This window comes from Gracilinanus agilis, chromosome 2 (genome assembly GCF_016433145.1).
Source record: "Gracilinanus agilis isolate LMUSP501 chromosome 2, AgileGrace, whole genome shotgun sequence".
Taxonomy (NCBI): domain Eukaryota; kingdom Metazoa; phylum Chordata; class Mammalia; order Didelphimorphia; family Didelphidae; genus Gracilinanus; species Gracilinanus agilis.
In genome coordinates, this window is record NC_058131.1 from 342,758,619 (window position 1) to 342,785,468 (window position 26,850).

General features: G+C 36.3%; 1 protein-coding gene across 4 annotated transcripts in view; it reads right to left on the reverse strand.

The window, feature by feature from the left end:
- The window catches only part of ZHX3 (zinc fingers and homeoboxes 3), a 102,179-nt gene that overhangs the window by 61,909 nt on the left and 13,420 nt on the right, over window positions 1-26,850 (reverse strand). For 3 of the 4 annotated variants that reach the window (XM_044664327.1, XM_044664324.1, XM_044664325.1), the window contains exons 2-4: window positions 20,888-21,015; window positions 6,767-6,863; window positions 3,630-3,684 (exon numbers count right to left, since the gene is read on the reverse strand). The gene's annotated coding sequence lies outside the window, so the exon portion shown is untranslated. The remainder of the gene's footprint in view (window positions 1-3,629; window positions 3,685-6,766; window positions 6,864-20,887; window positions 21,016-26,850) is intronic. The other variant, XM_044664326.1, reaches the window with a different exon arrangement.

The window sequence follows — 26,850 nt, forward strand, 5'->3', positions numbered from 1 at the left end:
CTCTAGACTAGGTGCTCTCAATTTACTGAGCCACCTAGCTTTCCCCATTATAAATATTTTTCTCTAAAAAAAATTACAGTTAATGGTTTAATGAAATGAGTAACATTCTGACAATCAAAGTAAAATCATTTGTCTCTAGACTTCTTTTGTCAATTGCTTATAGTGTAGTCATTTCACTGTAATGGGAAACTTGGGAACATAAAATCAATAAAATAATTTGCAGGAAACTTACTGATGTATTTTATATTTTCATCTAGGACACTCTTGATATACACACACACACACACACACACACGTGTGTGAATCATTCTTGGAAGGGTTTTATGAAGATAAGAAGTTAGGTGTTTAAGTTGATAGTTATTGATTTTTTAGTCAGCTGATTTATTGGGGGTACTCATATACATTTTTTTTCATTCTCGTATTTTAGTTTTGGTATCTTCTTTTTCCTATCTTATAGAGTAATCCCTTAATGCTTTAAAGATTATGTTACCTATAGTACAGATTTTCTTCTTAAAAAAAGTTTTCTTGATGTCTTTTGTTTTTACATTTTAGTCCTTTCTTACCATGAACTCCCCTTCCCAATTGAACTCTCCTGCAAAATGCAGAAAAAACTCAGCAAAAACAATCAATTTGCATCTGTTTCATCATCAGTCCTTTGAGACTAAAATTATTCATAATAGCTTACAAGTTCAGCTGCTTTTCTTTTACATTATTGTAGTAATTGTGTATCTTATTCTACAAGTTCTGTTTTCTTTACCCTCTATCAGTTCATAGAAGTTTTCCCATTCTTCTCTGAATTTTACCCATTTGTCATTCTTCACAGCATAGCAACATTTCATTATATTCGTATTTCCAGACTGGATGCCATCAGGTTTTACTTGGTCTGGTCTAGTCATTTTTTCTAATTTTATTTTCCTAAATGTCATTTCTATTTTTTCTTACTGCATACATTGAGGTCTAAGGCATTAGAGTCCAAATGTCATGGTTCCTCTGTCGTGATAATAAAATAGATTACAGAAACACTGATAAAAACCTATTTCATTTGTTGTCTTTATGTCAGTTTCAGTCATAAATGCCACTGGGATGATGTAGCTCACGGTGGGACATGGAGGGAAGTCTCAAACCAAGATATCTATAGACTTGCTCTTTTGCTACTGTTTTAAAACACAATACTATTTGCTATCTTCCTCCATCCCCTTACATAACATTTTGCAAAGGAGTCTGTATTCTAAACTAGTGTTTTCCTTGATTCCTACTTTCTATTTAGCAAGTAAATGGTCTTTTAGGCTAAGGAGATTTCTGGGATTTCCTAGATCCCAGAATTCCTCTTTTTGCTATGGCTACTGTCTTATATAAGTTAAACTTTTCTAGGAAATGGCAATAATGGTCAATATAGTGGCCTTTTACTTCCAAACATTTTGGTATTGAAGGCTCATTTTAACAGATCAGGTTAAAGCTACTGACAAAGCCGCTTTAAAAAAAATCATATTTAGCTTTTTTTTCCAACTTGATGATTTTGACCTTAACTCTAATTAATCAATAACATATATTAAGTATACTATGTGCCAAGCATTGTGCTAAGAACCAGAGATACAAAAAGATGCCAAAGACAGTCCTTGTGAAAACTGGAAAGCAGTTTGGCAGAAACTAGGTACACATCTCTGGGTGAGATATCATAAATTATGGAAGCATAGAATACTTTACTATAAGATCTATGAATAAGAGAAGAATTTATAACTAGAGATAGAGAGCCTTACAGGACATAAAATGGATAATTCTGATTACATGAAATTAAAAAGGTTTTTCACAAACAAAACCAATGTTGCTAAATTTTGGAGAAAAGCAGAGGAAATCAGGAGGAAAAGTTTACAGCAAGTTTCTCTGAAAAAGGTCTCATTTCTCAAATATAGAGAGATTTGAGTCAAATTTATAATAGGAATCATTCCCTAATTGATAAATGATCAAAGGGTATGAACAGGTAGTTTTCAGAAGAAGAAATCAAAGCTATAATCATATGAAAAAATGCTCTAATCATTATTGATTAGAGAAATACAAATTAAAACCTCTCTGAGGTACCACCTCACACCTCTGAGGTTGGCTGCTAATATAACAGCTTTCACTCATTTCCCTCTGCCTTTCTAGGTTTCTGTGAAAACCTTCACTTATAATTTCTTATGGCCTATGAATTTCTGTAAGTATGTTTGTACACAAGGGTACTTTTTTTGATTTCTTTGGGGTATACCTCAAAGTAATGTCTGCTATTTTTATCAAGGTCAAAGATCTGAGTCAAAAGTTATACAGTTTAATGACTTTTTAGGCATACTTCAAAATCCCTTTCCAGCATGGCTAGACTAATTCATAGCTCCACCAACACTGTACTAATTATTCCCAGTTTTCTCACAGCCCCCGAAACATTTGTCATTCGCTTTCATTCCCAAACCCGTGTCATATAATTACAATGACAATACAATATGCAATACAAATACCAAACAATATGACTATAGAATCATTGTTATAGAGGGCCACAGAATTATATTCTAGTATCTCATTCATGGCATGGAGGAAAGTCTAGGATTTTGAAGGTTAAGTTATTAAACATAAGCTCTAGCGGTTTCTACTAGCTGGAAAAGTATGGCCCTGAGTCTGCTTTGCAAGGAACAGCAGAGCTAAGTATAGAAGGCTCATCACGGTAGGCTGGCCTCTTGGGAGACTATTACCTTAATTTGCTGTTTTGTCTCTTTACCTCATGTCTCCCTACTCCATTTGATCCTACACTTGGCTGTCAAACTGATATTCCTCAAGTAAGGTCTATGTCATACTTCCTGCCCTCCCACTCCACTCCTTTTCAATAAACTCCAAGGGCTCCCTATTATCTCCAGAATCAAATATAAAATCCTCTGTTTAGCTTTTAAAGTATTTTATAACTAGACTCCCTTTCTATTTTTCTAGACTTCTCATATCCTACTCTCCCGTCCCTATATTCTGCAGTCCCAAGACAATGGCCCCCTTGTTGTTTCTTGTTCCATCTCCCCACTTAAGTGAATTTTCACTGTCATCCAGTCCTAGGATTCTTCCTCATCTCCTTCTCTTGGCTTTCCTGGCTTTCTTATGGTGGGTGATTTCTCTGGCCATGGAACAAAGGAAAATACAAAATGGCTTCCTTTTATTTCTGCAATGATGGCAGCAGAGTCATGGGAAAGGTGGCTAAGAATCACACAATTTTTAGACTTCAGATTTTAACTTGGTTGTTGGTACTCTAAGTGTAAGATCCTTCTCCATTCATCAACAACTCAACATGCTACTAGAAGAACTAAACCATGTTTTGACATTCTTGTTGTAATAAAACTTGAAGAAAGAAGGAAGTTGCAGATAAGTGAAAGGATGCTGCTTGCAGAGGCAAACAAAGGAACTGATGGCACTGGTTTTTATCACATGTGCACAGGCAATAAGAAACATCTTATGTGACATTTGATCATTTTATACTGAAGTATTCAGATTAATGTTAGTATCTTTAAAAAAACTTTTATTTAACAAGCACTAATTTTCTCAAAAAATAAAATTGCTGAATCTTATGCATCAACATTGGTTACAAAGGACAAAGAGGTAATGGAGAAACATTAAGCACTTACTATGTGTATTAGGTATCGAGTACTGTGCTGGCCTTTTCATTTGTTCTTTTCTGTTCTAAGTGAAGGAAGAAAAAGATCCCACTTTAGGATTCTTTCAAAAAATTGAGAAAGCAAATCATGGGAATTCAGGAGTTGGAGTCTTGGCTGGGTTTTGTAATCAGCCCCATCATCAATGCACTGAGGAACAAGGAACAACTTTTGTAGGGTGACCTCTGGGTCCTCAGATCACTGTAGGTTGAGATGAGGACTCATCTAGCAGGCATGTTGTTTCTAGACATGAATTTGGTGAGGCTAGTATTATCCAGGAACTGACGTAAATTATAAATCTCCTAATCTGAAACATCCATCCCCCACTTCAACCAGGGATTAAGGCAGCATACAGCAGAGGTTTAGTAGTACCTATTTCTGAGTTTGATACCACTAGGGCAGAGGAATGTGGGCCCCTGACATGTTAGGGAATAATGTTTGAATGTTCATTCTTTTTCTATCTATCTGTGAGCCTTTCTTCCCCCAAAGCTCAGTGCTACAAGACATTGTAAATAACTCAAACTATTATAAATAACTGGATCAAAGCAAAGGTAGGGGATGTTATCAAGAAGACATTCTGATGAGTTTTATAAAGAAAGGAGGGGAGGTGAAAATGTAGTAGAATAAAGGATATTTTCTCTTTTTTCTCACAGATTTAAATTTAGTCTATCAGGAATTTTTTTTTCCTTTTATAACTGATTCTAGATTTTTATAATGAAAGTCAAAAGAAGAAAATAACTTGAAGACAACTATGCTACCTTTTATCATAGCAAATGGTTAGAAATAAAAAAAGATGTCCATTGACTAGTAATAGCTAAATAAAATATGCTACATAAATATAATGAAATATTACTGCACCATAAGAAAATTTCAATATGAAAAAGTCAGATAAGTATGGAATGTCTTATATGAACTGATGCAGAGTGAAAGAATCAGAAAAACAATATACATGATAGTTGATTACAATAGTGTAAATGGAAAGAGCTAAAAAACATAGAATGGACACTATACTTCTAATGACCAAGTATAGCCCCAAAGAAGAGAATTGTGGAAAATGCACCTCCTTCTCATCTATGTATAAATGGAGGACTAGGGTGGGGAATGCTGCATATGCTGTCAGACATTACTGACAAACTGGTTAGTTTTGTCGAACTATTTTTCCACCTTCTTTCTTCTTAAAATTCTGTTTTGAGGCATAACCCCCTAGAGAAGTGATTCCCAAAGTGAGCGCCACCACCCACTGGTGGGTGCTACAGCGATCCAGGGGGGTGGTGGCCACAGGTGCATTTGGGGGCGGTGAATAACTGTAAGAGGCTGGTGATAGTATGTGACAGGGGGCACTAAGTAATATTTTTTCTGGAAAGTGAGCAGTAGGCCAAAAAAGTTTGGGAACCACTGCCCTAGAGCTTCCTAGAAAAACAGGAGGGATAAAGCTAGAAATGAATGTGATATAAAAGTCATAAATAAAAATATGATGAAATTTTTAAAAAGAAATTAACTGCATTAAAAAATACTTCAAGGGGAAAATAACCATATTCATTACCTCTTTTTCTTTATTGTTTTCCCTAATAAATTTCATGCTCCTTTAGGATAAGTGCTATGTCTGATTACTAATATCTACTTCATTGCCCTTGTATAGATTTTATCAGTCTTGTAGTCAAATATTTTTTTCTCTTCCTCCTGAGAATCTATTAGGTAGGGCACAAAGGAGTTAAACATATTAAGTATTAATATGCCTGCAGATTGGGTGATGAGTATTTTAGATTTTCAAGTTATCTCAGAGTTTGTAATCTAGTTTTCTATGTTTAGTAAGGACTTAAAAATTGAATTAATCAAATTAAATTAAAAATGAAGGAATGATGCACAAAGATAGATCTTCCATTAAGCTAAAAAAGATCACAATGGGCAACTGCAGGAACAGACAAAATATATTCAACAAGTTCAGAGTCTCAAAGACTAATCAAATTTCTTATTTTGTGTAGACAATATCAAACTAATTAATATCTAATACGTTCCCATCCAATTTGCCTTCTCATAGACCACCTATTCTAATTTGTCTAATCTTTATCTTCTTGATTTTTAAAAAATTAATAAAAGTTTTCTGTTAAACAAGCTTATGAAGGAAAATTTTCTTAAGAGAAAAAGACCTTTACAAGCAACCAAAAAGTATGCCATGTACAGAAGTGCCATAGGTTATAGATGTAATTGGTTTTTCTTTTCTTTTTTTAAAAGAGATTTTATTTTCCCAATTATATGTAATAACAGTTTTCAACATGTTATAAGATCCAAATTGCCTCTCTCCCTTTCCTCCTTCCCCCCTCCCAGAGATGGTAAGCAATTTGATTGGGGTTATACATATATTCTCATGCAAAACATGCTTCCATATTGGTCATCATTGTATGAGAATACTCATATAAAACCATAACTCCAAAATAAAAACATAAATAAAGTGAAAAAGAGTATGCTTTGATCTGCATTCTGACTCTTAACAATTCTTCCTCTGGAGGTGGATAGCATTCTTAATCATAAATCCTTCAAAATTGTCCTAGATTATTGTAGTGCTGAGAAGTTAAGTTTTTCACAGTTGATCATCATATACTATTGCTATTATTGTGTAAAATGTTCTTCTGGTTCTGCTTGTTTCATTCTGCATCAGTTTATGTAGGTCTTTCCAGCTTCTTCTGAAATCATCCTGCTCATCATTTCTTATAGCACAATAGAATTCCATCACCATCTTATAAACACAATTTGTCTAGCCATTTCCCATTTGATGGACATACTCTCAATTTCCAATTCTTTGCCACCACAAAAAGAGCTGCTATATTTTTGTACAAGAAGGCCCAGCTCCCTTTAAAAAATCTCTTTGAGATACAGACCAAGTAGTGGTATTACAGGATCAAGGGGTATAAACAATTTTATATCCCTTTGGGTATAGTTCTGAATTGTTCTCCAGAATGAATGGTTTTATCAGGTCACAATTCCATCTGGTTTTTCTTATTAACGATATTCACATTGCATCGCTGAATGGAAAATTTTAAAAACTGGAGTTGTAAGCAAGATTTAAGATTTAGATGCTTTCTATTTAGGTGGGAAATACAAGCTTTCCTTACCTCATTATTTTCTCCAGTTCTTTCCCTTCACCTTAAACAGACTTTTATGCATCTTTAAAGTGTTCTTTGTCGCAGCACCTGTGGTTACGATTCAGCCCTGTAGAAGACAGAATAAATTCTATGAAACATAGCATCAAGTTTCATGGAGGAAAATCACTCAGAAACAAAGTGGGCATTTTGGTCGAATAGTTTCAATTTTCCCTACTGCCAAACCTTTTTACAAGAGCTATGGGAAAAAAAGCTAGCAAAATGAATTAGGCCTTAGGGGAATCAAAGAATAGCTATAATAGAGAAAAAAGCTAAATACAACAAAAAGCAACATAATGGAATTAAAAATGTAAGAAGATGCTGGGATGCATAATGGAAACGAAAACTATCTATAAGAAGGGCTAGACAAATAGTAGATAAATATGTCAAATTTCAAAACCTCATTTTACCCATGAATTTCACCATCTGCTCCAACCTAGACTTTTATTATGGCTAATAGGAAATAGCAAAAACCAACTGTTTAGGCTAGGTCTTTAAGTTTTAAGTTTATGCAAATTTTCTGGGTTTTGAGGGGTGTAGGTAAAATTTCTATTTCTTAAATGAAAGAATCTCAGGTAGAAACAACAGTCATACTAGAGACAGGAGGTCCTAGGTTCAAATCCGACCTCAGACACTTCCCAGCTGTGTGACCCTGGGCAAGTCACTTGACTCCCTTGCCCACCCTTACCATTCTTCCACCAAGGAGCCAATACACAGAAGTTAAGGGTTTAAAAAACAAAACAAAACAAAAAAGAAACAACAGTTATAGATAATCTCTGAATTTGAAAACGAGTTAATAGACTAAGAGTTAAAGAAGTTCAATGGATCAACAAAAAGCAATCAGTGAAAGTCAAATCTTAAGTGTGTATTAGAATGCTGTTCAGGCCTAAGAAGCAGTTCAGGTTCTAGTTAATTCTATAGTTCTATTTTAAGCTATGACTAATTTCACTAAGACCAGTTAGTTCAAAATATAATTCTGATTTAAAAATCCAAATTCTTAGACTTTTTTTCTGAAAAAGTTTAAAGAAAAAGAATATAAAGGTACTTGTGATTATACAATGTATCTGTCCCATAGCTAAAAACTACTACTTTGTATACATCACAATAGGAAAATCCTTAATGCAAATCTAAAAGTAACCATAACACAATTATGTTAACCTAAAATTTCATTCTTATGAATGAATTCTTAATGAAGACATTTATTCTGGATTTGCCTCTCAGCGGACCTTTCTATAATAAAACTTTCGATGCTAAACTCTACCATAACTGACATTTAGTATTATAGTTGGTTGATTAGAATATAGCACTGATGCTCCAAGCTTCAGGTTTTTTACTTTTGTGGATTAGCTTTGCTCTATTCTAAGACTCCTGACTTACTGATTTGGACAGCTTGCATATAAATGTTCATAAATAGGAGTAGGAGAAAGATTTATCTATTACCACTCCTGGAGAAGCAGCAGACACTATTGAGGGTCAGTCATCAGCATTACCTTCATTTAGAAAAAGCAGGATTATTGTCATTAATAAAGCACTTATACTTTTTAAAGTAAAGGGTTTCTTTAAATCCCAAATTCCTTTCTATACAGATAATCAGCTGAAGTGCCTTTTTTTTTTTAAATTAAAGGATCCTAAAGAAAAATTTAATCGAGAGACCCTATTTTAAAGTTTTAAATATAGGCTTTGCACTAACATTAAAAAATTGGTATAGATATTGTATGACCATTGGAATTTTCTTCTTCTTGAGCATTAACTTGATGATATTTCAGGCACTCTCAGTGTTTTGGTATATGGAGCATATCAGACATTTTACAAAGAAATTTTACAAAGGGCCTGAGCAAAAAAATCTATAATCATAGAATGTTAGAGCTGAAAAGATCCTTGAGGAATCATCTTTATCCAACCCCCTCATTTTATACATGAGTAAATAAAAACCTAGAGAGGACTTATTCAAGGTTACACAAATAATTAGTGGCAGAGTCATGATTTCAACCAGGTCTACTGAACTCCTAAGTACAATGCTCTTGCTACAACTGCATAACCTATAAGAAAATGACTGCAATTTAGCAATGCCAGCATTATTGTGCTCCCTTAAAATTATAATTTTCAGAAAATCATGAGTTCTTTTGTTTCTAAACAGAATTTGGAGTTTTTTCGCTTTAAGCATAAACTTTCAAAAAAACACAGAAATTAACTGATTTCAGTCCCACATTTACTTGTAAAGCAATCAATCAACTAGCAAGACAAATAAAACCACTTATGGCTCCTCCATCAAGGATAAAGCTTTACCAGTTCCAATAAATGAAAATGAGGCACCAATTCTTGTAACTGTGATTCTAAGAAGGAACCCACTTGGGATCATCTGTCTTTGAGTTCTCCTGGCTGCAGCTAGGGCAGTGAAGGGATTTTCCCAGTGTAGTAACATTACAAAGCACCTGAGTTCCAACAGCCACATGGTAACCAAGACAGCAAATTGAGAGTCGCTTGTGAGGTCACAGAAAACCTATGATGTATCTTTAGGTTTTTTTAAAATAATAATAATTCACAATTTTTAGGTATTGCTTTCCATCTCTAGAATTCTTTACAAAGATTTAAAAAATATTCATCTCAGAATCCTACAATACTCATTTCACAGAGAAGGAATGAGAAATGGACAGGGCTCTGGTGACAAGTGGCATAAGAACCTGGGAATTTCTGGTTCCATTTTATATTTAAATAGTTTTATTTACACCTTCTTCTGCTGCTGACAGAGATTATGAATTATATTTAACTATTTAATAAATACGCACTGAGGAGAATGACTGGTAGTATAGCACATATAATATTAACATCTCTCTCTAAAATAGTCCCAATCAGCCTTTTAGTACCAGGTCTCTTAACTACATTACGAAGCATTAATCATTCAAACTATTTGGTAGTGATTAAAAAAAGAAAAAAACAGATTAACAAGCCAGATTAGATAAGTACAACCCAGAAAAAATTAAACATAGGCGCTTATGGGTAGACAGACCCTAAAGGTTAAAAGATATTCGGAGTTTTCAGAAGAACTGCAAGGAATCAACAGTTATACGAAAAAAATATATCCAGTCGTTTAAAATGAAAACAAATTAAAACAGACACATGAATGATTTGTTATTGAAATTACAAATTAGCCCAACTATTGAATTTGTATTGAGCTACATGAATAAAGTCACTAAACTGTTCAGATCCTCTGATCCAGTGATCCCATTAATGGGATTTGAAAATAAAGAAAGTCCCATATATCCCTTTTTTGGGGGACATTTTTGTGGTAGCATAAAGTTGGAAACAAAGAGGCTACTAATTTAATGGGGGAGAGGTTAAACAAATAACGAGAATATTAACATAATGGAATTTTGGTGGAATAATGGAATTATTGCAGCAAAAGAATCAGACATTATGAAAAATTTGGAGAAAATAGGAAAAACCTCTTATGAAATTATGAAGAATCATCAGAATAATATGCAACTCAATCACTATAACATAAATGAATGAAATGCTAAAAGACAGACGAACTCAAATTACAATGATTAATAAATCTTGGTTCTAGAAAACAGAGGATATAACATATACCCTTGCACTGTCAGAATGAGTTACTTTTGGGGGCAGCTGGGTGGCTCAGTGGATTGAGAGCCAGGCCTGGAGACTGGAGCTTCTAGGTTCAAATCTGGCCTCAAACATTTCCCAGCTGTGTGACCCTGGGCAAGTCACTTGATCCCCATTGCCTAGCCCTTACCACTCTTCTGCCTCGGAGCCAAGACAGAAGGTAAGGGTTGGAAAAAAAAAAAAAGAATGAGTTACTTTTTCAGTCTTAACATGCTTAATTATTTTTCTTTTTTTCAGAACTCACTGAGTGGGTGGTGGATGGGAGTAAATCAGGAAATGAGTGGCATAGAAAGCTGACAATAAAAGTTTTGAAACAATACTGAATATGAGAAACTAGTCAGTTCAACAAGGAAAATTGCCTTGGAAAACACTATAAACAGAGGTAGAAAGGGTATAGTTGGGGGCAGCCGGGAGAGCCAGGACTAGAGACAGGAGGTCCTAGGTTCAAATCTGACCTCAGACACTTCCCAGATGTGTGACCTTGGGCAAGACATTTGATCCCCATTGCCTAGCCCTTACCACTCTTCTGCCTTGGAGCCAATACACAATATTGACTCAAGATGGAAGGTGAGGGTTTTAGAAAAAAAAAAAAGAAAAAGAAAGGGTATGGTAGCTATAAAAATATAGGCTATTAATATATTTATCATTTCCTCTAAGAATTGTCACTAAATTAGATAAAATTGCCTAAGGCTAACATGGAGTATTTCCTTTAATCAGGAATTATCCAGCACGAGTATCAACAGGCATGTTTTTATTTTCTTTTTCTTTGTTTTCTTTTTTATTGTCATGCAAAACACACTTCCATATTGGTAGTAGTTGTATGAGCAAATTCATACATAACCAAAATCCCAAAATAAAATCCTAAATACACTGATATGAAATTTGACTCCAAAAGTTCCTTCTCTGGAGGTGGACAGCATTCCCATCATAAGTCTTTCAGAATTGTCCCAGATCATTGCATTGCTGAGAGTAGCTGAGTTTTCACAGATAATCATTGTCTAATATTATTGTTATTATGTACGATGTTCTCCTAGTTCTGTTTATTTCACTCTGTATTACCCACAGATCTTTCTAGCTTTCTCTGAAGTCATCTTGCTTATCATTTCTTATAACACAATAGTATTCCATCACCATCATGTACCACAATTTGTTCAGCCATTTCCCAATAATGGACATCCCCTCAATTTCCAATTCTTTGCCACCATAAAAAGAGCAGCTATAAATATTTTTGTACAACTAGGTCCTTTCCCCGTTTTTTACTATCATTTTGGGATACAGACCCAGGAGTGGCATTGTTAGATCAAAGAGTATACCCCAGTGTTATAGCCCTTTGAGCATAGTTCCACATTACCCTCCAGAATGGTTGGATCCACATATTCTTAAGAGAAAAGCTGTTTAAAGTTATAAATATGCCTTGGGCATTGTCTGTTCTCTGTATGCACAACAAATATCAAGATGATTTGGGACAAGGTTTAGTAATGTAGGAAAAAAATTTGTTTTAAAAAGTTTAGATATGAAGGCAACCAGCAATTAGAAAGAATCTTCAGAGAAATAGAGAATGAAATCACACATCTCGTGAAGGAAAAGTCCATATGGTTATTAGGCTGAAGGGTGGCTAGAATTTCTTTGGTTCTTAGCTTGAGCTGAATTTTCAAATACTAGTCAGTCGGTAGCATTTTTACATGCAGACCAATGGATAGTTTCAATCCAATTACAATGCATAAGGATCAATTAATAAAAAGTGGAGTTCAGTACTGTATAGTGGAAAGAGCAATGACTCAGGAGTCAAGAGTACCTGGGTTTAAATATCAGCCTTCAAACTGTGTAACTCCTGAATGACCTTAGTCAAAGTCCTCTAGGCCTCATTTATAAAATTAGAGGAGTGAATTAGATGACCTCTGAGGTCTCTTCAAGTCCTGTATCTATGATCTTATAATTTACAACGAAGTTGAATTTCAATTGGAAAAGAGTATCTGATTTTAAAATAAACTACTTGCACTAAACCCAATCCAGTAACTAAAAGTCAATTACACTAATTTTACCAGCCAAAATAATAGTAAAAACAAAAAACAAAACAACTCACCACATATACTCAATACGATATTGTACTCATATGAGTAAAATCTCTCAGATTAAAACCACACATTTCTCCACACATCAGAAAAGTCTATTCTAGTTATTGAGTGAGGATATCTTCATTAAAATCAAATATAATAAATGAGAGTATTTACCTTTACAGGTACCATTGGCCTTTGCAGGGTATTTCCTAGACATCCTGAAAAAGGAGTTGGAGATAAAAACTACAGGTAGTGAGTCCTTTTTACTGGAAGAATTGAACTTCTTGAACTCTAAGAAGGATTAGTCCTCTTGTTCCCTTCTTTCCTCATTGGGAATTAATCATGTCAATTGGAATGCAAGCTTTAAAATCTTATTATGTTGTAAAGGTATCATTTTAGAAAGTCTCAGGATAAGTTCTGTGAGCCAATGAGAATCTTATTCATGAAGTTGGTAGAGGAATTAGTTTGAGCTACAAGTAGTGCCCAGAAAAGAGAAATGGTGACAGTTTAAGTTCTGCACTTGTCAGCTAGCTATCCAAACAGAAATGAGGCATTAGCCACATGCTACAAAATAGGCAGAAATTCAGAATCAGCTGATAAGAATAGACACTAAGAGTTAGCTTTCAGATGGCTAAATAAGAGCCAAAAAAATAAGAGTATACAGGGAATAGGGAAAGATGATTTAGGCAGTATGGGTTTGTGGAGGAAAAGTTTGGGCACTAGATACTACCAGTTACAATCATCGACCCAACAAGCAGGTCAGTCAGTACAAGGGAAGAAACTTGCAATCTTGAATGTAATGAAAGCCCAACCAGACACCAAAAAGCAACAGTGGTTAGGTTTTATATTAATGAAGACTAGACTAGACATCTTCTCTGAGTTTCTTAGAAAATTTGAGGTTATTTGCCTTGAACTCTTTGATCTCTTTTGACTCAAAGGCCTTCTGTCACTTTTTCTTCCTTCACCCCTTGTTGTGAGCCATAGAGAATTAACATAAAATGTGAATCCCATCAGATCCAGCTATAGCTAATGGTTGTAACTACGTTATAACTCCTTTCATTAATAAAAGTTTTTGCTGTATAATAAATCACTTCAATTTAAGAGACAGCCTCAAATGGATAGAAATCCGAGACTCCTCTTTTGACCCCTTTTGTGATCCATACTTTTCTTATTAGAAAGCAATATAAGGGGATAGCTGGGTAGCTCAGTGGATTGAGAGCCCGGCCTAGAGACAGGAGGTCCTAGGTTCAAATCTGGCCTCAGACACTTCCCAGCTATGTGACCCTGGGCAAGTCACTTGACCCCCATTGCCTACTCTTACCACTCTTCTACCTTGGAGCCAATACACAGTATTGACTCCAAGACAGAAGATAAGAGTTTAAAAAAAAGAAAGCAATATAGTCTTACTGGAAAGCTTTAAATTTTTAGCAAACCAACAGTCAAGAGGTTAACATTCTCCCCCTTTGTCAGAAATGCAGCTGCTTGGCAAGCCAAGGTCAAAACCTCAGTTTAGCAGGAGCATTTCACCACCTGAGAAAAGTATTCCCAGACTTAACTTGTTGATAATCAGGTAGCTGAAAGTCCAGCCTGGTTCTTATCTTCACCTTGAATCTTCTGAAGTCTCTTTGTAGCGTCTAAGTTATAATGGCATTTCTGCACAGCCGCAAATCTTTCTCTGTGCTTTTGGGTGAAAGGGAGATTGAATTTCATATATAATAACCTTGTGACTAATGGCACTTTGGAGAAGCAGCTCTGAGTTAGTCAAGATCATCTCCCATGTCCCGTTTCTTTATCAACTAAGCCATCCTTATTAGATTATCAGGAGATGAAGAAATAGCCTTCAACAACAACCCCTGTTTCACATATTAAAGTGGTCTTACTCCTTATGAAGGTTTCAAGCAATTTTATTTTATCCCCCCTTTTTTTAACACATTACCCTCTCTTGTCACTCACATACTTTCATTTATTTTTAATCTTTCCTTGGCTACTAGCTCATTTCCTCTTGTCTATAGCCACATTCATGTTTACCTCATCCAGAAAAAAACCTCAATCAATTCTTCCATCCCTGTTAACTATCATCCTCTATCTCTTTTGCCTTTTCTAGCTGAACTTCTTGAGAAGCTCATCTATAGCAGTGATGGTGAACCTATGGCATGGCACACAGAGCCCTCTCTGTGGGTATGTGGCTATCCCCGCACCCCCCAAGAGTTTATTACTAGAAAAGTAGAGGGACCCGGGTGCACCTGCTCCCCTCCCCCTCTCCACCGAGCCTGACGACATTATTTCAAATACCCTGCCCCTCTCTGCTCAGCAGCCAATGGGAGTACACAGGGGATAGGGTGGGCAACTCACAGAGAGCAGAGCTGGAGGGGAGCAGAGGCCACTCCCCTCCCCATCTCTATACTCACTGAGGACATTTCTCACTTTACCCACCCCTACACCAAGCAGCACAATGGGAGTGCTTTCTCCCTCCCCTATGTAGGGTAGAGGGGTGGGGCATGCCTGGCATTCGGTAGTGGGGAGGACCATAGCACAGGGTCTCTGTAGGGGGTGGGGTGGGGTGGGGTCCAGCACTCTATCTCTAAAAGGTTCTCCATCACTGATATATAGTAAATGATTCTACTTTTTTTCTTCTTAATCTCTTCTTAACCTTCTAAAATTTGGCTTCTGACCTTATTCTTCCCAAATTGCTCTCTCTAAAGTCACCAATAATCTCTTAGTTGCCAAATTCAATAACCTTTTCTCTTTTTTGTGTTCCTCCAGAATCTGTGTCCAATCCATATTTTTCTTTTGGACTTTGCCTGTGTTTCCTTTGCTTTCACTGTCCCCTTCTACGTCTGTACCTTCCTCTTTATTTCCATAAAAATTCTTAATTAGGTGCTTTTTTGGTTGTTTGCTTAAAGACTTGCCTCAGCTTGGGTGTAAGCTTTTGATCTCACTCTGATCTCGATCAGGTCAGGAGCTGATCAAATTCTAGCCCCAGCCTAAGACACAAGTTTTTGGTCTCACTGTGTATTTGATCTAATCAGGCACACCCTTGATTGCCCTGCCCTTAGCTTTAGGCAAAAAGATCTAAGAGGGTCAACCCCCTTAGTACCTTCAGCAACCTCAAACTGTGTATTATGTCCTCTTCCCAAGCCCAGTCGGGGATTCCTGGCTTCACTCTGGGCCCACATGGATCAACCCCCTTCAGCCCAGATTTCCCTGGGCTGGAACTCCAGACTTCTCTTCAGGTTTGTAATTTCAAGTGGGTGTGGGTTGGCTTGTACCACTATTTGCCCAGGTAGGATCTCGGGATCTGAATGTTGGCTTGGAGTTAGATTCCAAACCTGTGATAGTAGATGTGGGGTGGATGGGGTGTGGGGCTTGCTCTTGGCTTGCTTCTTTCCTCTTTGCTACAGCCTCTTGCTGGCTCTGCTCTCCACTTACCCCAGTGCCCCAGATGTTCTCTGCCTACCTTTTGGGTTTTTCTTTTCTTGAAAGTTGTTTTTACTCTGTCTCCTTGTTGGTTCTTTCACTCCTATATTCATTTTGTGGTGATATTTTAATCTTGGTCAGAGAGGATTCTCAAGGTGACATGGAGCTGTTCTGTTATACTTCACTATCTTGGCTCCAAGAGCCTTTTCTCAATTCTCCTCTTCAACCCTCTCTGCAGCCTTTGATCATTTTCTCTTCCTTGATACTCTTTGCTCTTTAGGTTTTTGGGATACTACTCTCTCCCTGTTTTTCTTATACCTATCTGATTGCCCCTTGTCTCCTTTGCTGTATCCTCTTCCTAGAATTAAAAGGGGTTGGGAAAAGCTTCCTATAGAAGAGAGGATTTTAGTTGGGACTTGAAGTCAGGGAAGTTAATAGGTGGAGATGAGGAGAGAAAGCATTCCAGAGACTGGAGAGAGTCAGAGAAAATGTCCAGAGCCATGAGTGTCTTGTTCATGAAATAGTTAAGAGACATGATCTGAGGGAAGATACAGCACTTAAACTTCAAAAGAATATTTTTAAATATACAGTAGAATGCAAAAAAGAGGATTCTATAGGAAACTGTGAATCTTCATTTTATATTACTTGATTTTCATTCCATGACTTCAACCATACTGCTCTCTTGTAACTCTACCTGTTTACGCACTCCTCCTCATTCCCCTTTGCTGAATCATCATTTATCTCCTGAGATAGTGGGTGTCCCTCAAAGCTGTTTTCCATTCCCATCTCTTTCTCTCATTTTCTACAATATCATTAGCTCACATGCATTCCATTTTTATCTTTATTTAAATGATTACCAAATCTTATCTAACCTGAATCTCTCTCCTGAACCCTACCTCTCATATTACCAACTATCTGCTGAGCATCTCCTTCAGGTTGTCTCACTGGTATCTCAAACCCAATATATCCAAAATGAAAATCCTTATATTCCTATAAACCAACCCCTCTTCTAAATATCTATATTTCTGTGGAGGGAACTAACATCTGTCCAGTTTTATAACCTCAGTCATCTTTGATTCTTCACTCTGAGAACCCTAATAATTAACCAGCCTCCAAGTCTTATAAACTCTCTCTCAACATCCTTCATATTCATTCTATTTTCTATACTCACAAGATCCTCATTATCTCTCACTTGGGCTGCTATAATAGCCTTCTAACTGATCACCCTTATTTCTAGTCTCTCCCTTCTGTAATCCACCCATCATACTGATGCCAAATGAGTAATCTTAAAACAGAGACCTAACTATGTCACTCTCCTGCTCAAAAATCTTCAGTGTCACTATTGCCTCTAATATAAAATACAAACTCCACAGCTTGGCATGTAAAGTTCTTGAAAATCTACCTCCTACCTACCTTTACAGGCTTATTTCATATTACTCCCCTTCAAACACTCTACATTTTAACCAAAAATGTCTATTTGTTTCGCGGACTAGACATTCCAACCAACCAATCAATCAATATCTATTAATTACCTATATACCAGACAATAGAGACACAAAGGCAGAAAAGAAAGTCTTGCCCTTAAGGAGCTTACATTCTATTGGGGGGGGTTACAACATGTACATATGTAAGTATATGCAAAATACATAAAAAATAAATACAAGATAACTGACCACGAAGTCTATGGCTCTGGAATCAGGTTTTATGACGAAGGTAGAGCAAGCTTTTTTGCAAGAAACTAGGGATTTCAAGATCAGGAGTTAGTTAGAAGGAAGTGCCTACAAGGCACAGGACAATCTATGCAAAGGAACAGTGAACCATGTATGAAGAACAGTGAGAAGGTTAGGAATATAATGCATTATAAAGGGAAATAACATGTAATAAAGGTGAAGAAGTAGGTTGGGGTGAGATTGTGAGGAGCTTTTAAAATATAAAACAAGAGTATAGAGAAAAAAGGTCTTGAGCAGGAAGGGATGCAGAAGACATCTAGTCTAGTCCCCTCCTTTTACAGATGAAGAAAATGATGAATATGAAAGCCTGGGGAAGTTAAGTGACTTGGTCAAGATCACAGAGTATTAAGAGTGAGATTTGAATCCAGGTTCTCTAAATCCAGAGTCAGAACTCTTTCCCCTGTACCACAATGCTTCCATGCCACACTGCTTCCTAGAGGTGATAAGAAGCCAATAAAATTTACTAAACAAGCAAGCAATGAAGTTACATCTGCATTAAAAAAATAATAATTTTAGTAGTTGTGTGAAGGACATATTGGAGAGATGAGTGATTTGAAGCAGGGCGCTCAATTAAGAGGTTGTTACAATTGTCTAGAGGAGAAGTAATAAGGAAATAAATTAGGGTTGTAACTGTGTGAATAGAAGGAAAAAAACATCCAGCAGTATAGAGGAGAGAAATTAGACAAAATAAGGCAACTGACTGAACGGGTGGGATAAGGAAGAGGAGCAGAGGACTGCTCTGAGGTTGTGGATTTGGGTGACTGCAATGCCCACCTGCTATGAGGACATGACTCCCTCATCTTTACTTCTAATACATCTTTACTTACTAATAATTAGCACAGTTCCTGGCATATAGTAGGTACTGTAAGATTTTAAATTAATACCCAATAATTCAAATTATTTTTATAAATAATTTTTATAATCATATAAAAACATATAAAATATAAGTAATATTTTATAAGATTTATTAACAATCACTTGAAGTAGAAGAAAATAAAAGAACAAAAGTAAAAGCCTGAGTAAATAATACCTGAGTAAAATTCTCCTGCCTGGCCTCATCCACCCTCCACCAGCCGCATTTCCAGGAGGAGAGAGAGACAGACAGACAGACAGACAGAGAGAGAAAGAGAGACAGAGACAGAGAGAGACAGAGACAGAGAGAAAGAGGAGATACACAAAACTTATATCTTCCCTACGTTAGCATGTAACGTGAGAAGGAACATAGGAAACTAGGAAAGAGAATTTTGGGGAGCAAAATCCTAATTACACACAAAATATAAATGTTTATTCCCTCTTCCATAAAATGAATTCTTCCTTCAATATTGTAAGGCACTACCATTTCATGCCCAAGATCTGAACTCTTTTTGAGATATTTATTCTAATCTTTAATCACTTGCTATATAGCCTTGTTCTCAGTTTCCATTAGATTGTCTAGGTTATTGCTCTTAGGACAAGTTTTAAGTGTAGGGAGATAGTTTGATTGGGACTAGAACATGTTGCTAGGTAGCCAGAAGAAAAGAGATGATGTTAAGTAGTTTATAAGCACAGCTCAGAACCAACTAAGAATAATTCAAGGACAGGTATCTATTATATCATATGTATGTGAAGAATATTTTAGAACTAGATAAACTTTAAGCACCCAGATATGTTGCTTATAAAAGTTCTTATAAAAGGGAAGAGAAATATTTTTTAAATGATACAGAAATTTCATCAGACATTACTCTTATAAACCAATTTAACTGAAGAATTTTCCCTAAACTCTCTTTCCACATGCTCCTATTCTTTTGCTGGAGACAGGAAGAGACAAATTTTTGAGGTGAGAAGAAAATACAGGCAAATGGAAAGGTTTTACATCTATCAGTTCCAAAAGAAAATGAGAAGTTTAAAAAATTCAACACTCAAATGGGTCTGTATTTTCATCAATGTGGGTACGGTCTCCAACAATGTTGATTGCAACCTAGGAATATTTGCCCATTTTAAGAGACTTTTATCTATGTCCTTCTATAAGTTTACTCCCAGAGATTCACTCATCATGCTGGAGACTTCTTGAGTTCTCATAACATTTCAATGTTAACAGTGGAGGACAAGACAGAAACCTTTAAATGATAAGGAAATTTTAGATAACAGAAAAGGATTTAGAATTGAATTAATTACTGATTAGTAGTGTGATCCTAGCCAACTCACTTGATGTATGTGACCCTAGTTTCCTCATCTTTCAAAGTCTCACCAAACTTTAACACTCTATGATTTTAAGAATTTATATCCAGAAAAGTTGGAGAACATTATTGAGCAGAGGAGCAATGATAAATTTTTAGATCAAAAGATTCCTGGATATATTTTTTGGCAAGGATATTTTATTTTACCAATTGCCTGTAATAATAATTTTCTAACATAAGCTTTCTCAAGTTATATGATCCAAACTGTCTCCCTCCCTCCTCCTAGAGCTTGGTAAGCAATCTGATTTGGGTTATACATATATTATCACACAAAATATATTTCCATATTGTTTATATAAAACTAAAACCCCAAATAAACTAAAGTGAAAAATTGTATGCTTTGATCTGCATTCCGACTCCCAACAGTTCTTTCTCTGGAAATGGATAGCATTCTTGTTTTAAGTCCCCTCAGAACTGTCCTGGATCATTGTATTGTTGTGAGTGGCTAAGTCTTTCACAGTTGATCACTGTAAAATGTTGCTATTCACTGTGTACAATGTTGCCCTCTGGTTCTGCTTATTTCACTTTGCATCAGTTCATGTAGGTCTTTCCTACTCTTTCTGAAATCATCCTGGATATATGCATGCAAATATACTTATAGTGGTTCTAATTTTACTTAGTAAAGACTAGGTACCTCACCCATTTCACAAGTTCCTGAACTAAATGATGGTATTAAATGAGGAAAAAAATAATGGCATGCCAAGTTCAATTATGTAAAAGTTTAAGTAAATATCATCACGGAATTAAATGTTTAATATTTTTTAGTAAATCATTAATATTCCAGAACTTATTTTTTGTCATCAGAATGCTTTGAGAACATTTTGAAATAATCTTCAAGCACTCTTGCTCTGTTTAGCTATAGGGTATGCTTCATCTACCAGGGACAACTTCATATCTTCTCAACTGCCTCAAAGAAAATAATAATAATTTTCCTCAAATATAACTTAATGTTTACTTATACTAATGTATAAATTTTACTTTTGAAAGCTCAAGGAAAGGGCTTCCAAATCCACAGAATTTGGCATATCCTTTGAAAAAGCAACTACAACTTACCTATGCCCATCTCTAGATGGTGGTCATAAAAGGTATCTGTTCCATTACCAGAGCAGATGGTGAATCAGAATTCTGTTGTTTTCAACTAAAACTTCAGCAGTCTCAGCACTAGTTTTCATTAACATTTCCTAGAAAAAGGATGACTTTGATCAGCTAGAAAGTAACAAAGGTTCTGAGATATTTTATTCCATTAAAAAATAATAAATTCCTCTAAATAATGGCTAATATTAGTTGGATGAACTGAGAAAAGCATGCATTAAGTTACTCTAAAACTTCATAATAGAAGCACAGTAAAATAGCAATTTATAACAAACATTTCTTTTTCCACTTTGATCTGTCATTATTACTAAAAGAATCTCTACTGTGTCAAAGTCAGGCATGGTATTTTTAAGGACCTAGAATGTGCCAAGACTGTAATAGAAACTAGAGGAAATACAAAAATAGCATAGGGCATATCCCCTTGTAATATTTATGATCTAGTTGGAGAAACTGCATAAATGCAAAAACCATAGGGAACAATGTGTTAAAGGGGTGTTCTATGCCCCTACCTCAATAATATCAGAGAGTAACACCTCTCCAATGAATCAATTAATCAGGATATGGGCTAAGGCCCAGAAAGCTAAGTGACTCAATGGATAGAGTCCCAACCCTAAAGTCATTAAAATTTGAGTTCAAATCTGGTCTCAAACTTATTAGCTGGGCAACCCTGGGCAAGTCACTTAATCTCTGTCTGCCTCAATTTCCTCAACTACAAAATGAAGACAATAATAGCACCTATCTCCCAGGGTTCTTGTGAAAATCAACAAGATAATAATTATAAAGTGCTTAGTACAGTGCCTAGAACATTATAAGTGTCATAAAATATTATTATGATATCTTTTTAATCAATTAAATCAATCATTAAAATAAGTACAAACAATCTAGTTAATTAAGTGAGAAGAAGCAATGAAAAAATAGAGGATAAATTTGAATGACCCTGTACTGGAATTGTATTGGACTGGCTGAAGAGACTCAGTCATATCTTGTGGGGCTTGTATAAAATACAAGTTAGTTCAGAAATGCATTTTCCAAGGTCTGGCAGCCTAGAGGAGAAAATAGTCTATCCAAGTCCCCGAAAGGAAATTATCTGGGGAGTACTGGGGAAATGGAGAGAAAAACCTCTGTCATACACCCTGCTCTCTACTTTTAATCAGAAGGTATAGAAAAGTTTGGATTTCTCAGTGTTTTCTTAAGGATCCCATGAAGAAAGCAAAAGGATTTCTGGGTACAGTGAGTTATTAACCTTTGCCACATGTGCTCTCAGATTGAACTCATTTTCCTCTACACTGTATATATGTGTACAGAAGTATGTCCCAGATTTTTGGATGGTCTATACTAACTGTTCTTATTGTACACCTCAGTAAGCAGCCATTTCTAAAAGCTATTAAGTCTGACTAATTGCTATCAACTGATAATCAATGGGATAGACACTCACCCACAGGGGATTAGGAGCTACATGAGTATTCCCTAACCCTTCAGATTTACCCCAAGACCCCTGAGGGAAAATGTAATAACTCACTTCCAGGTATTAAATTTGCTAATACAAATGGGAGTTGGGTAAGAAATCCAAAACATGTATCAGAAATGAGTTCTGAATGATGTGATATAAATTAAAAGTTTGAAAGTAGTTTCAAAAAGGGAAAGAGCAAAATAGGCTAGAATATTAAAGGAAAATCTATGAAGGAAATGCTAGTGATATTATATTCAACTGCTTCTACACAAAAGGCTTTCAAATCTTTATCTTAAACATCAACCATTTTTTTTTGAGTTATAGTCTCACATTTCTAATTATCCAGTGACACCATTATTTAGATACTGTAGAGCAGGTGTGTGGCTAGTCCCATATACACATGTAAGACAGATTTTTAATGGCCATGTATACATAATAAAGGCAACCACAAAGTAAGGGCCTTGCTCCCTAGGTTTACATGTCCCCCTCTTCATTTGCATGGAATAGGGAAGGAATTTTAGAACTGAAAAATGAAAGACGTGAAAACTCAATTAGAAATTCAAGAGAAAGTTACAAGGAATCTCTAAGTCCTAGAGAGAGAGAAGCTTCTAATAGAGAGCTTTCCTTTAATGACCAAGACATCCAGATAGAAAGACAGATTTAAGCCTGAAGGCATGGGTTAGTTAGCTAGGGTGGTTTTGGCTCCGTATTCCAAAGAGCCTGGCCCAGGGTAAGGAATCTCTTTCTACAAAAGGAATATACATTACAGTAAGAAATTTGAAGAAATAAATTTTATTTCAAGAAAAAGGCCCCAAAGGCTTTCCCATTCCCATCAATCCAATGAAAATATGTTAGAGCTTTTTCTTTTTAAAAAGAATCATAGAGGGGAAAAAAAACCTGTGAACTCCACTGCTCCTTCAGGGCTTCATTAACCCAGGATAGTACAGTAGAATAAAAAGCTGGATTTGGAGCTCAAATCAGTTGCCAGTTTTCCTATTAAAGATCTTTCTTAATTTTAACATGCTATTAGTGTCACCTCACTCCTAAAATTACTTTGAATTTATTTTGTGTATATTTTATCTATTTGTGTAGATGCTGTTTTCTTCCAGTAAAAGGCAAGCATTTTTATCTTTATATCCCCAGTGTTTAGCCCAATGCCTGGCACATAGTAGGTGCTTAATAAATTCTTGCTAACTTGACTTGAAAGAGCAATGGCAGAACCCAATGCCTTATAATGAAGAGTTAATGTACCAATTGAGGTCTCTTTCTGAAGCAAAAAAGGAAAAATTGAGCAGAACTCTTCCTGCCCAGTGGTGTTACACTAAGAAGGGACTATGGGACTGACAGAGCAAGACTTAGGGAGAGTCACATGAGAACAAAGAAGTGAGAACAAAGTGGAGAAGAAACAACTCAGCACACCCACATGTCCAGCAAAGACCACACACCTGGCAGAGACTACATGCCATTTGAGATAAGCAGGGACAGGTCCAGCAGAAGCAATGTCTTGTAGTGTGGGAGGCATTACTTGACTTTCTGTACATGGGTCCTAATCACACTTGTTTCTTTGCCTGTATATCTCCATGCATGTCTCCGAGGTGTGTTCCCTCTTCTCAGTGGGGATATGCATATTAGTGGGAAAGCATGTTCTAGATGTAGAAGGGAAATGTTTTATTACTTTTCTTACTATGTAATTTCATTAAGTAGTTCTGATTTTAAATTAATCATGATTTCTAGCTGAGGAATAAAGATAAATACCACAGTAGGAGTTTTCACACTGTGATTTTGATAGATATGGACCTCCAGAGTACCTTTGACATGGGAGGGAGGGCAGTCTCAGTGGGGAAATCCACAGTGCAAGGTGGAAGTATCCCAAGTGCAACTTTGACAATTCAAATTTAACAAGTCTAGAAACAAATTGATTACTTTGTACCTTTCGGAAGCCTATCTTCCCTATATTTGTTAATGGCAATGCTATTCTCTTATTCACAAGGAAGTAAAAAGTCATCAGTCTCCTTCTTTCTCTCTCCTCACATCAAAATTTTTGCCAAGACTTGTGCCCTGCTTCTGCCAAGCCTGCTCCTTGCTTATCTCAAATGGCACAGTCTTTGCCAATGTGTGGTCTTTGCTGGAGATGTGGGTGTGGCAAGTTGTTTCTTTGCTGTAGCTGTTGCCAAGTCTTGCTCTGGTCCCCTGGTCATTTTCGAGTTCAACATCGATGGGCAAGAAGTTGTGGAGTTCTGCATTTCTAGTACCTATCTTCAGATGGAATCCTCAGACGATTTATTAATACTTTACTTTAAGATGAATTCGTTCAGTCTCTGAGCTTCCAAATTAAGTCTACTGAATCTATTCCCCTCTTCCATGCTCACTGCCACTAATCTTAATTCAGGCCTGCATTACATCTCAGTTGAATAGATATAAAAATTTCCCAAGTGATGATGCTACTCAACTTCTAAAAATAAAAACAAAACTGTACACCTTTCAATTGTTCTTGTTCAGTTGTTTTTCTAATGTGTCCAACTGACCCCATTTGGGGTTTCCTTAGCACAGATACTGGTTTGTCACTTCCTTCTTCAGATCATTTTACAGATGGGGAAACTGAGATAAACAAGATTAAGTGACCTGCCCAGGGTTGCACAATTAATAAATGTTTATGGCCATATTTGAATTCAGAAGATGGAGTCTTCCTGTCTCCAGGTCCAGCATTCTATCCCCTGTGCTACCTAGCTGCCCCAACTTCCTATTATCTACAAGATAAAATAAAAGATCTTCTGTGCTCTGATTAACTGATTTCCTAATATTCTGCTGGTTTCCCAAGTTCTAGGAACCTAAACTACCCATCATTCCCTAAATATACTGGAGTTTTTTTTCTATTTTCCTCCATGCATTTATGCACAGTTTACTCTGCCTAAAATAAGATCCTTCACTCCCCTTAATCTTTTTTTTCCCCCTCTCAAATTAAACACATCCAGTACAAGATATTAATGATTGAATCCCTATGTATACATATAACCCCTCTCTAGCCTTCTGGTTGACGTGTGTTTCCAACTTCTCCCTACTCCAATCCATCCTCCACTTAGTTTCCAAAGTGATTTTCCTAAAGAACAATTCTGACCATGACACCATCCTTACCCCACAAACTTCAGGGGATTCCCTCAAGGATCAAATATAAAATCCTTTGCTTGGCATCTGAAGTTCTTCATAACCTGATCTTTTCTTCCCTCTCCAATCTTCTTACATTTTACTACTCTTCATACCCCTTCTGCAATCTAGCTTCACTATCTTTCCTATTTGGTACTCTTTACTCATGACATTCCAACTCCTGACACCAAGCCTTTGCATTTGTTTCCACTAAGGGAGTGCTCTCCCTCCTCACTCCAGTCTCCTGGCTTCATCCCACCCTCTGCATAGTCTTTCCCAATATCTCAGGGTCACTCCTGGATACAGTATCTAAGTAGTTATTTGCACATTATTGTCCCTATTTAAATGCGAATCTGAGGATTAGGGCTGCGTTTTTGCCTTTCTCCAATGCCATGATGCTTAAAGGCACAGAGCCTGGCACATTGTAAATAATAAATAAATAAAACTTGTTGACTGATTCATTATGGCACAGAAATAAACCCAGGTGGTCAAAAGTCAGTCAGCATTTATTAAGTACCATTGTGCTAGGAAATAAATGCTGGGGATACTAAGAAAGTCAAAAAATAGTTTCTACCCTTGAAGAGTTCACAATCTTAACAAACAATCTATTTAATTAACTGATAATTTAATTAGGAAATAATCAACAGAGGGCAGGCACTAGAGTTAAGAGGCTTCCTATAGAAGGCAGGCTTTTAGTTTTGACTTGAAAGGAAGTCTGGGAAACCAGGAGGTGTAAAGGGAGAGCATCCCAGGAATAATGATATCAGTGAAATGCAAATTCTGCCAGATACTATCAAGTTGGGAAAGTTAGGAAAGTATGAACCTGGTGAAAAGCCATTGTCTAAATAGCCCAGCTAAGTGCAGAGAGACTTATCATAAAATAGAAAGCCTCCTTAATGTCTGAGACTCTCAATCATACCCTAGAGGGGCAAGGCAGAGGCTCAAGTGATTTAGCCTAGCCTGTATCTGAATCAGCCTTCCAACAAAGCATTATGGGGCACTAGTTATTAGGGAAGGACAGCTAATAAAGATTAAGAACCTAGTGGTTGAAGGATCAGCTACATTACTTGGGGGGCAGAAACACTAAAGAGCTGACCTTTCTGGCAATCAAGCTGTGGAATCAGCTGAGAAGACAGCCAGCTGTGAAGGGAGAACTTAGCTCTTGAAGAAGCTTTTTATAGTTTACTCTTCATCTTTTTCCTACTCCCTTTTGTGGAAGGAAAAAGGATTACTTTATCGACTCCTGCAATGGGCAATAGTGGCTTGCAGCAGAAGAATGTGGCCATATCATATGAAATAGAGTCAGCTAGAATGGTGAGTGAGAGTCCTGGAA